This window comes from Protopterus annectens, chromosome 5.part0 (genome assembly GCF_019279795.1).
Source record: "Protopterus annectens isolate FY-2018-M chromosome 5.part0, PAN1.0, whole genome shotgun sequence".
In the NCBI taxonomy this organism is placed as follows: domain Eukaryota; kingdom Metazoa; phylum Chordata; order Ceratodontiformes; family Protopteridae; genus Protopterus; species Protopterus annectens.
The window spans coordinates 1,478,474,200-1,478,487,567 of NC_056735.1; the positions used below are offsets into that span (position 1 = coordinate 1,478,474,200).

At 38.2% G+C, this 13,368-nt stretch overlaps 1 protein-coding gene across 2 annotated transcripts in view; it reads right to left on the reverse strand.

The window, feature by feature from the left end:
* Positions 1–13,368, reverse strand: part of FARP1 (FERM, ARH/RhoGEF and pleckstrin domain protein 1) — a 2,534,157-nt gene that overhangs the window by 1,970,716 nt on the left and 550,073 nt on the right. The window lies entirely within an intron of this gene.

Consider the following 13,368-nt stretch of genomic DNA (forward strand, 5'->3'; position numbering starts at 1 on the left):
CTCCTGGGCCTCATTGAAAAATGAAATATATCCAGCTAGCTAATGTAAAAAAATAAATAATAAAAATAAATAAATAAATGACCACCAAACAGTTCCAGGAAAATAAGATGTTATGCAGTCTTATATTCCCTACAGCTGTGAGCAGCTGGGACCATTCCTGAATCGAGCACATTATTTTGATAGCTATATTTTGATAGCTACAACTCTTCTCTACCATGTGTTCAATATTCAAAGACGAAGCTAGACAGTAGCATACATCGTGTATACACTTTTTTTGAAGCATCCGTCTAAGTCCAACTATTTTACACCTAGAAGCTAGTTTCAGAAATTAAACCAGTAAAAGTACTTAAAAGCGCTTCCTGGATGGAATAAACTGCAGAATATTGGGAAATATTTATTTATTTACTTACCTCCCTTTAATTATTGAAAAGTCTATCTGGATGAAGCCAGTTTTCAGCAGATGCCCAGGGAGAAAAACATTGCATCACATACATTTGCACAGACAATTAGCATTAGCTAACAATAAACATACACTGCAAAGAACAAAAGGGTTACTCTAAAGCTCTGTTCCCACATTTACAGTCTTTAAAGTACAAAGACCTGCTTGCAAAACAACTGCAAATTAGCTAATAAGGGAAAGAAAAAGGTGTTTCAACAAAGTATTAGTTTAAGGGTGGGCACAGACAACAAAGTATTAGTTTAAGGGTGTGCACACTTATGCAACTAGCGTATTGTATGTTTTTTACTTTTTTATATTTTTTCCCTTAACAGATTTGTTTGTTTTTCAATTGAATTGTACAGGTTATAGGTCACATTAAAGGTGGGAAAAGTTTTGAAATTATTTATTGCAATCTCATTTTTTATATCACAAAAACCTGGCATTTTAACAGGGGTGTGTAAACTTTTTATATCCACTGCTCATCACTCGTGCAGTAGCTGGCCCAGTCTACCTTCCAAACATCCATTCCTTTAGATTAGATATGAAATAAAAGCCATAATATAAGAAAGGTCATCTCAGAAAAAAAAAATAATTGACCTTTTGTAAATGTAGTAAGTGTAAGCCCATCCTAAGCTTCTTGGAGTGGAAATCGACAATAACCTAGAATTTGACTTGCATGTCTCCCTAACTATATAAAACTCCATAAGAAACTTGGAAGTCTATATATGCACAAAAGGTTCCTGACCACAATGGCCAAAATTACATTACCACAAACCCATCTGCTCTCCACTCTACTATATGCCTCTCGAATGTTAACTAATCTACGGAAAACTGACTTATCTAAGTTAGAAGCATGTTATAATAAAATTGCCAAGTTTGCATCTAACTGCCCATATAGAACACATTATTGTACAGCTTTAAGGATACTAGACTGACTTGAGCTTCCCAACATTATTCTTTACAACCAACTCTCTCTAACTCACAAAATTGTAACACAACCAACCAGAACACCTGCACTACAAAATCTCATCCTTCCTTACAGTTCCAACAGACCACTTCATTCTAACAATAAGAACTTACTCACCATTTCCAAGGCCAACAACACTGCAGAAGAATCTTTATTTTCCAACTCTACATCTCGTATATGGCACTCCCTCCCTAAATTCATTCTCTCAATCTCATCCACTAAGCACTTTAAGCCATCACTTAAAGCTTATCTAGAAAATAAGTGGCTATGTTCCTGTAGTAACCCCTCGTGAATGCTCTGATACATCACAGTATACCCTAACCATATCTAACTTCTTCCCCGGTGTTTAATCCTTTACTCATACCAACCTGTCTTAACCTTATATCTTGACACAAGTCATACTTTACAAATAGTACTAGCTATGTTCAAAGCCTAGGTTTTGTTGTCAAGATGTAACAAATTTGTATTTTCTTATGTACATTACATTTTGTTAACTTTATACTTTATTGATTATTGTAATGTGTGCATTAAAATTTACTGTTACTCATGGAGCTTTTCTCCCCGGGCCTTCGCTGAAAAAGGACGTGTGTCCAGGCGGACTTTCCCAGTAAACAAATGTTAAATAAATAAATAAATAAATAAATGCGTAATACCTGCTTAAGATTAAAGTACAACATAATTTTGCTAACAATATAAAAATTCATTAAGTACACTAAGAAAACAAAACACATCCATTACCTATAACAATCCAAAATATGAGAAAGAAAGGTCATACATAGGAAGAAAACCAACAAGCTAAAAAGTTAAAAACAATGATTTTGCAGGGAAGCAAGCCTTTCTACGTCTTCCACACCCTTGAAACAAAACGCTGAGGCTGCCCTTGATCTCCCATCACTATCTATGTGAAAGTCAATGTTTAAATTACCCACTTTCTGTAAGAAAACCATGCAAAGCCTAACACTTGGACTCAGATTCCAAAAGCCTTGCTTTTAGTGTAATTAACTTACTCCATTGTAAGCCGATCCCAATTTCAAATGACTTGCTGTCGGAGTAAGTGACTTACAAAGTCACTCACACTGACAGCAAGTCACTTGGAATCTAGGAAGCTTACACAGGCCACTTACAATGAAACCAAGTCTTCTGGAATTGGGGCTGGCTTACACCGGAAAACATCACTTACACTGACAGCAGGTCTTTTGGAAACAGGAAAGATTTACAGTAAGTCACGTATCCCTAGAGTAAGTCTTTTGGAATCGGGGCAAGTTTACGCAGGAAAATGTCACCTACAACGACAGCATGTCTTTTGGAATCAGGAAAGGTTGTAAGTCACTTATTCTTAGAGTAAGTCTTTTGGAATCGGGGCAAGTTTACACAAGAAAATGTCACCCACAATGAAAGGACGTATTTTGGAACTGGGCCAGACTTACACTAAGAATAAGTACTTTAGAGGAAAATCAGTAAACTGTAATGCAGCACTGCTACACTCTGGGAGTGTCGCAACATTCCACTCCCAGGAAGAATCTTGATAAAGTCCATTTTAATACTAAAGCTGCATACAAATCCCTTTGTTAGATAAAACATTCACCTACGACTGCTGAAGAATAAGTATGGGGTTTGAAGTCCAAGTAGTGAAGACATTTAAATTTCTATCAGCGATAATGAGCAGTAAGCCTGCCCTGTGCATTTTGTTTTTCGTTTTTATCAGTACCTTTTATCAAAGGATGTTACCATCATCTTTTCACATCACAGTAAAACTTGTAGTAATTTCTGCTATTCACAATAACTCAGAGGGTGCTAAGCATGCTCCTGTTTCAAGGCAGCAGCACACCATTATTGTGAGAGAACTGCAAGCCATCAGTGGTTCTGCAGACATCTGTGCTTTTTCATGGGTATAAATCTATACAAAGAGTGCTGTTAAAGCACCGCATTCTCACAACTGAAATTAAACAGACAGTCGGTATAACCTTAACAGCTATGTCACAGCACAGCTAGCGGTTTGCTTCCAACAACTCAATGTCACCTACTATGTAAACCTATGTTAAGTCACTCAGCCTTCCCAGTAGGTCATGTCAGCTCATAATGGGCTTTGTGCCCAGTGAAGCAATTATTAGCTTTCAGTCAGTCAGTATGTCAAACTGTCAGGCAGAACGGAATTTAGAAAACTGAATAAACTGATGATCTTTTTCTACTGACACGGTTCTGTGGCAGTAAATTTTCAACACAAATATAAACAATACTGCTGCAGTAATAGAAATATTCCTGATTGTTTAAACACTTTAAAAGTGAAAGTCTTATTTAACCGTTATGATAACCTCAAAGATAAATTCCAGCTTTCTTTTAAAGGAAGAGGATGGAAAGCAAACTGCCATGCTGATAAGGAAAGCACATATTCTGATGGAATCATACAACACTGTGCTATACATACACCCACATATACACAGAATACAAAAGCTTCCAAATAATTTAGGTCAGGAAAACAATACTATAAAAAAAACTAATTCATCTCCACCATACACCAGTTAACCTGGCCTGCCAGCCCATAATAACATGTAATCTTCTTAATTGCCAGGAGGAACACTTCACAGAAGTCGTGGTCGATCACATGGTGTTAACAAAGAAAAGACTGCAAGAGGAAAGATGAGAAAAGTGACCAGTCAAACAATAAATTAGCAGAAGCTAAGTAGAAATACTAGTGAAACTCCTATCTGGCATAACAGAATTTGGATCCGCGTCCTAAAACTATTGTGCAGACTGCATAACATTGTCTGTCTGTATTCATTTCAAGAGGATTACACTACGGTATGACTTCTTTTATAGCTAACCTTGAAAATATGAAAAAAGTACTGCAGAAACAGATCAATATTTGTAGCCTGCATTCCTTGGTGTGCTCTTTTTTATATTTCCAAAGAAAAGCAGCTGAAGGACCTGGATACTTTGTTGAACCAGGCTGGTGCAGTCTCTAAGTGATTTGACAATATGAAGGACTGCATAGCGGCATCTGTTCAGTTCATTGTCGCAAAGCATTTTAACACACACTACCCATATTTACTTGGGCCATTCTTTTTAGTAAAAAGCTTTGTAAACATTTTACTGAAACCACAGCCCAAATAAATGTAGTGTTTTCCTGGGTGATATTATGTTAGCACTGGTCCTTAAACTTTAATGGACATGTTTCTGCACATGCACAGCATACGTCCATTAAAGTCTATGGACACATCCTATGCTTTCCCTGAATTGATGTCACAGAAGTTGAAGATCACTGTCATTCCTCAGAGGGATCAGCATGTGGAAAATATTTTTTTTACAAAGTTGTTTTAACTTTTGTCTAGATTGAAACAAAATGGCCCACAAAGGCAGCTATACTAATACTTACCTATGAACCTAATCCACCATTACAATGACAATCCTAATCGGAGCTTTATTCATCACACATGGTGGTGCAAAAAGTAAGTCACAAAAGTGTGAGAAATCATTTTCATATACCAAGTGCCACAAGACAATAATATGTAATAACATTATTATTTAAGACTGTCAACAATATATTTCATTTTTTTTAAAGTATGAGAACCCAGTTTTGCCTGAAGATGATAAAAACCTGCTAGCAAAATCGGTAGTTTTTCCCTCTGTACTCTTGTGTTCATCTTAAAATGTTTATTCTGGTGTTGTACTATTGCAGTGGGTTGAAATTTGAGTATTTTTACAGATATGCACCTAAAGCCGGAGCTGTGCTCTTTTGAAGTTAAGTGTGTGTGCAGTCAATTAATAACCTGGGCTGATTTAGTAGCAATAAGGTGTCCTCAACTCCTAAAACAACCACAGTGGATTACCCCTGATCTTAGAGGTTTGGATCTGTTCTGTCCCTTTTTTTGACTAAAGACTATATGCAAAAGCCTAGGGGGTCACAAAAGGCATAGATGTCCAGTGCTGTGTGTGTTTTGTGAGGGATATTACATTTCCACACACACAGAACAGGTTCAAAGCTACAGGCTTCTGCCCCAAGAAAGGTCATCGTGAGCTTGGGAAAGTCTAGCTTCTAGAAACAATTTACTTAGAGAATGGGAGCATTGGTCACAATAAAAGATACAAGACAAACTGGGTACCTTCAACAAAATAAATGACACTTCTTTACAGAAGGGCTTACTTACTTAATGTTCTTCCCAAGGGCATGTTTAATATACAAAGTTGTTCAGTGCAACCTGTCACATTCAAAACAAGGGAACGTGATCAGAAAGGTAAAGAGAAAGAAATAAACCCTGAATGGAAGTATGATATGTGCAGTACTAGACATAGGAAATTCCAGCAGAATTGTTAAGCCAGGCAGAGGTCCTTATCCTGACAGCAGACTGATGTACTGAAATACCCCAAAGAATATACATCTTCCACCCTCCCCACTGAGCACATTACAAGTAAGGCAATGCAATGCAATGACTCTCCTAAAGTCATGCACTTACAGCAAAGAACCCCCCTAAAAAAGCATACATTGTAAATCAAATATACAGTCAAAGCAAAGAGCAAGGTTCTTTAAGGTCTTCTAACCTAACTAAAACAAAAAGGAATTCCACAATATGAAATATTCAGCAAATTATCTTGTACCTCATTGTCAGGGTTTACAAATCCCAGACTCCTTTCATTTCTGAAGTTTTTCAGGTCTTTCCAGACCCAAGACAAAATTAAATCCTGGCTTGTAACTATGTGCTTTTTATAGGCATATGCTGCAAATACACTACCATCACAAATTACCTAGTCACAGTACAAGTGAAAACACACACAGACACACACACACACCTTCTCTTCTAGTGATATAATGCTGTTTATCTATTGTTTTCAGCTTTGTAAATTTTTAATTACACACGTACTGCCTAAGGTATGCATCACGATTTCCCAGGGTGAGCCATCTCTCCCTTTCACCAAACAAACACATACACACTTGCAGCAGTCTGTGGTGATTGCATGTTTTCTACTATCCTGGACCTGCACAGACATGCCAGCTATGTATCAATTCAATCAATTTGACAAGTGACAATGTGGCTAATCCTGGATACATCCACAATGATTCTGCTCTATCTAGCACATTTGGCACTGGCTGGCAACTAGCAGTACAGAACAGAAATTCTAACGGGATACATTCTGGCAGTAGCTTTGGGCTTGTGAATGTGACACATTTCACAAGACATAGCCCCCAGAAGTAGCTTCTAAATACAGTATAACCTGGTATGTGATTATCTCATTTTTCTATGCAGAAAATCCTTTTCTAGCCTTTCTTCATGGTACAGGTAGATAAGCAATTTGTCTCTGCAGACAAGTTGTCAGAACCATTAGAATCTCATGTTTTCATTCAACCACACACAGGCTTGGGTTTATTGGCGACGACTGTGACATGTTTGTCTCCTGACGTCCACTGGAAAACAGGCAGCTAGAAGTGGTTGTATGAACTGTCATTCAAAGTGACATATCTCCGAGACCAGAGCTCAGCAAAAAACAGTGACTGCAGACTCTCAAATTAGTCAGCGTCTTCATAAACTGAGAGGTCCAAAGCACAGGCAACTAACTGAACAGCTAGACACCAATTCCTTTATCATAACCCAATGGATAATGGCCAGGATAGTTTTTATAAATACCCCTATTTTTATAAACAAAGAAAGAGGTTTTACCATGTAAAAGTACTTTTTCAAACCATTAAGTAAGACCCCCCCCCCCCAAAAAAAAAATTACAAACAAATGGAGGAATGAGAAGAGAAAGACATACCCCCCATACAAACCTGCCTGCCATACTATGCAACAGTAGTAAATTAACAGTATAACTATACTGTTTTTTAAAAATTTCTCATTTTTTTAATTAGTTTCTACAACTATATAGCAGATTACAAACATGTAAAGCACTACACATAGCTGTATTTATTACTAGTAGTATAAACAGCCACTAAACTCACAATAAAAAAGAACTCTTAATTTACAAAGTAAAAAAAGCAAAGTTGTTCAACTAAGAACTCAGGCCAGGATTGTTACAAGCTCAACAGAATTCTGAAAAATGACAATGTGTGTTAATGACTTATAAACAGACTCTATCCCAGAGATATGGGTTTATTTTCCTTAAACTCCATTTATATATCAAGGAACTCAGAGAGGCAAGTAAGCAGATCAGAATTCACAACACAGCTGTAAAATGTAGGAAAAACTCCAGGTCAGACGGAGAAAAAGAGATAAAGCCTAGGCTATGACACAGACAACCTGAGTTTAATTAGCATCTTGGATTTCTGAGAAGCTGGCTTGGGGGGCTGATGATGCAAAAAGTGGTCACCCTTTTCTCTGAGGAGGATGAGGCAGTTCAAATCCAGGGTGCATGTTTTGGGTTGAATACCTGATAGATACCAGAGATCACAGTGATGCTTGCCTTACAATAGGTAGGACTGCAGGGTAACCTCGGAGATGCATAGAGACACTCAGTGCATACACTAAGTACACACCATCCCTGAGCAGGGCATGCACACTGGGAATGGTTACAGCTTAAGCAGAAACCCTGATTCTCAGTGGTTAACAGCCTCCTTCTACCACTCTCCCCAGGATAAAAAAAACAATGGACTGCAAGGCTGTCACCTCTGGGGGAAATGAAAACAGCAAATGGGCAGACTGTGAGGATGTTTGATGGCAGAATAAGGCTTGAGAAAAAAAAATAATGAAAAGAAAAAACAGGCAGATGTGGGTAGTGGACCTTCCCAAGCTGCCAAAATCAAAAACAAATAGGCTCTGTATGCTCAGTCACTGTGTCCATATTTCCTCCAAATTTCAGTACATTTAAAAATAACAAATTGGTACTTAAAATAAAATGTCTTTATAACATATTTTGACTGAGGCTCAAGGATGCCATTCAGTTAGCTGACACTGCAGGGGTATAATGCACCTGAATAATTAACAGTTCCAGTCTAGATCACTATTGTATTATGCACCCTGTTTTAGAAATGACAATTACATATTCTGACCTTTCAGGTGATCTGGTCAACAGCCTTAGATAAGCAGTGCAGAAATTATGTACCTTCCCTCTCCAGTAGAGCGATCTGCAACATGAAGGAAATGCCAGCTGTACACCCATCTGCAGAGCACAGTGACATGTTTCTCCAGCTGTTAATAACTCTGAAAAGCACCAGTGTGTGAGAACAAACCAAAGGCATGATTCTCAGATAGTGGCTAATGAGCTTCACTGGTTCCCACACCGCATTCCAGTGCAGATGGGACACATGGATTTTACAGACCAGCTGATGTCTGCCTGCAAGAAAATCAGTTATGTGCCCCCTTCTACAAAACAATGCTAGTCAGGCTCCATAGGAAGAAATATGGGTTTTCTGTCTTTTTTTTTTTTTTTTTTTTTTTAAGAAAATTAAATGCAGACAAAAGGCAAGCACTGTATTGTGTAGTTAGATGCCAACTACAAACAAAAAATGACTGACTGGAGTAGAACAGGTAGTAGCACTGAATGATTTAGAAGCAGATGCACCCTTTGCACACCTCTTTGTGCAAACACAAACATTACTATAAAGTTTACTTTTACTCCAAGGACTTAAGTACGCTGCATCTGTCAGATTACAGGTAACAAAAGCTTAGCAAAAAATTTACAGGATCAATGACTTCAGACAAAATATTCCCTTACAAACTGCATTGGTGGGTCAAACATTAACCATAAAAATGCACTGTAAAATACTTCATTTTAAAATACTGCATTAAGTACTGCTAGGAATAGATGATTAAAGTGCAGAACAGCTTTTATCTAGGAATATATTTTTAGGATTTTGTAATTATATTGTGCTAGAGTGTTGCTACAGGTGTCTGTATTGAAATTACTGAGATTTCTCACACAGTTGTATAAGGTGGGCTTATTAATAAAAGAACGGGTGTGAGAATGGCATATGTGGGGTGCTGGGCACTCACAGGGAGTCTGATAAAAGACTCCTGACTGAGATGTATTTTTAGGTTAGTTAGTTATTACAGCAATAATTGATGACATGGGTGTGGTGTATTGAAGATTTACCCATGGTTGGTGTGGTTTTAAATCAGGAGGACAAAGCCCTCGTGATTAAACAGACCCAACCATGCGTAAATCTTCAATATACCACACCCAGGAGTCAGTTATTGCTATTGTACAATGAGATTATTTTAGAAAAAAAATTACTTACTTTTCTCAAATAATATTTTTGCATAATGGTGCCGTGGTGTTCTTCCACATGGATTCCTGATTGTGCTCTTTGATGATGTACTGTACACATGTGTATGGGACTTGCGTTCCCAGGCTTACACAGTACATCACTGGTTTTAGCAAGCAAGCTGTGATGCTGCTAACCCAGCTAGGTGGAATTTTGTAAATAATTCTATGTCAGTTGTGAATATTGCTATGATTTATACAGAAGTATACATTATGTACTGAGCTTCAAGAATGTAACCACAGTGTACCCTACTGGAAAAGAACAGAAATGTATATAAACTACCTACCTGTGCAAATGTATGTTTATGGTAGAAGATGGAACATACAGAGTTCACTTGCAAAACTTAAAGAAAATATGTTGGAATCAAAATGTGTGTTATCTTTCAGTTTCAATGCAGCAAGCTGACAGAATGTCTAGAGCTAGAAGTTTTTCTATTGTCTTGAAAGCAATTTTAATTACTAGGTTTAAAATGTAAAGTGTTTTATTGCTTCCTAGCAGCTGCACATCTGAGAGATATGTTCTTCTCACACAGAGATAATAAAATTCTGTTGGTATCTGTTAGCCTGGGAATTGAAGGCAGGTGACAAAGAGGGGTGTCATCCAAGTTAACCTAGCAGTAATGTTGGATAGTAATTTAAGAACTCTCTCAGAGAAAGACTGTGCATTTTGTATCTTGTCTTGGACCTAGAAACATCCATTCAGCACTTCTGCCTGTGTGTTGCTCTGTAAGCAAGACTTGGGTCATAGCATCTCTCTTAGATATAGACAGGAATATAGTAAAGATTGGTTTAGATGTTTTCTGTATTTATTTGAGACTTTCCTGCAATGTTGTTTTAAAATATTTACTGTGATTCTGAACTCTGCAGTTACTGTGTTGATCGAGTACTGTCTTGCTCTTTTATTGTTATATTGAAACCTGTCTTTGTGGCTGATATTTGTAAGACATGTTTAAGCTCTTAGAGTACTTGCATACGTATCTGGTGACACTGTACAGGCCACTCCTAAACAGCCTTGGTCACACTTCCATTTGGATAATAGTAACATTACACAGTAGGATTGGTCACCCTTTGTAAGGGCCTCCTAGCACCTGATAAGGAGGGGTTGGTGGCAGTGATAACTGCCTTATAGTCTGGGCAGAATGGGGCATAGCTAATAAACCTGTGCCAGCCTTCCGCAGGAGTGTATGTGTGTTTGTATAAAAATCAAATCTCAAAGTGTGTCTGTGTCAGCTACTTGGGCAGGGACATGAAGCACTGGTTGGAATGAGAGGGTGCTGGAGGTCTTGGCTTGACCCCTCAGCTGAGATCTCAACCATATAGTTGTGCCAGTGGGGAGTCTTATTGAGGATCTGAAGAAAAAGGGAGAAACCAGACCCGGACTGACTGTGATCTCGGTGCTCTTAAGGGAAATTGTACTTTACTGTGTGTGTACTTGTCATCCTATCACTGTGTACGGCCCTCATGGTTGTCAGTGGTGAGGATTGAGGTTCCTTGATTACTGGGCCAGTGCATGGGCATCACTCAAGCAACACAGAAATGATGATCTCCATTGCTATTATTATTTTTTTTAAACCTACCTGATTTTTTTCTTGTATTTTCTGTAGTCTCGTACATACTTCTCAATCTTTTATTTAAAAAAATCTGAATGTGTGTGCATTTTCTGAGAGAAAAAAAGTCTGAAACAGTGATTTGTTATAAAAAAATACATCTTATGAGGGAAGAAGTCACTAAATAATGACACGCATTTAGATTCATAGGTACTTACTAGCCTAACAACCACAAGGGCCTTTTTAAGCCTAGCCATGCATCCCAAATCTCTGACGAATTCTGATACCCTTGATAAGTGTAAGCACGGGCATGGGAGATGAACCTTTTACAGGTTACCTGTTTGCATCAAAGACATAGGTGGCAAACCGGGGATGAATTTCTGGTTTCCCATCCAATTGTCCAAGTTGCACTTGAATTGGATTAGGAAGGAACTCTGCTTCACATGGATGGGGAGTCTGTACCATAGATGGGGTAGTCTCTGTGATACATACCTATCTCTCCAGCAGGTCCTATTTATATCACAGGCAAGGTTTAAGTCTTTATTACAGTTAATTCTGGTACTGTTGGATATGGAAAAGGTCCATCAGAGTGGGGTCTGACAATGCCTTGTATGCCAGGCACAGATATCCCCTCAAAAGCCTGTAGGAGACAGAATACAGAGATAGAGCCTTGAGGCGATCTGTGTAGGACATATTACTTATGCCCTGTATTCTTTTAGTGAGGAACTTCTGTGGAAGTTCCAGTTGTTGGATATGCCTGGATAGGTACATACCAAAGGGGGGCAATGTACTCAGTTTCAGTTTCAGAGATTCTTTCATTCAGACTAATGCGCATCTACCACATAAGAGACAAAACTGTCTGGCCACTCAATGATACTTTAGCGGCTGGATTTTTATCGTTGGTATATTCTCGATTTACAATGGGCACATTGGTTAGGTTAACCAATCGGTGTGTTCCTTTTGGAATGTTAATGGCCAGTATAATATATCCAATTTAAGATGGTTTCAGCTTTTGATGATTTACTGAACCTGGTTGGAGTGGTTATTAGATGAGTGAAGGAACAGAGGTGACAGAGGGTATAAATGGATGCAGGCTGGATGAAGTACTCAAGGGTGTTACAGAAGACCAATTTATATTTGTACCACCTACTATTGTTTCATAGATTAGATTGGACTTACTAGCCTAACAACCACAAGGGCCTTTTTAAGCCTAGCCATGCTAGGGTCAAGACAGGGCAACTTTAATTACAGGAATGTTACTATTGTGCTTGGTGGAATGTATAGTGCAGTTATATTAACTGCTCTTACATATAATGATATCTCTATCACTTGACCCCTTAACCATTAACTGGTTCAAATCCTACCTTGAAAACAGAAAACAAGTGGTACTCTGGCACAATAATATTTCTAATCTCCTACCTATCTCCCTTGGTGTCCCTCAAGGCTCCATATTAGGTCCACTCCTATTTTCCATCTATATTAATGACCTTCAGTCAGCAATTCCATATACTACCTGCGTTCAGTATGCAGATGACTCCACTATTATCTGCTCAGCCACTTCTCAAACTGAACTGCAGACCCTTACCCAGAATGCATTTAATACTGTTGAACAATGGTTTACTAACCGTTGCCTCCTCCTAAACCCAAAGAAAACTAAACTGCTACTCTTCTCACCAACCCGTAAGTCCACCCCCGCACATTTTACACTTACATCTAACAATGGTACTGTTATCTCTCCAGACCTAACTACCAAACTCCTAGGAATAACTATAGATAATAATCTCAACTTTGACACGCATATTAACAGTACAATAAAAACAGTCAACAAGAAACTTGGATCCCTCTATAGAATTAAACCCTTTCTTACACCCGCAGTCAGGACTGCTATAGCCAGAACTCATCTCATCTCCACTCTGCTCTATGCTTCACCCATTTATACAAATCTTTCTGAAACCAACATTAACAAACTGACAGTATCCTATAACAATATTGCCAGATTTGCTACTGCCTCTCCTTTTAGAACTCATCACTGTCTTAATCTTAAACAACTTGATTGGTTAGAGTTTCCACACCATCTACACTTTTCACAGCTTACTATTGCCCACAAAACCCTGTATCAACCCACCAATACTCCTATACTCTCAAACCTACTTACCCCCTACCATAATCCTAAAAACTTACGCTCTTCTAACAAACTACTGTTTAACATTTGCAGATCCAATAA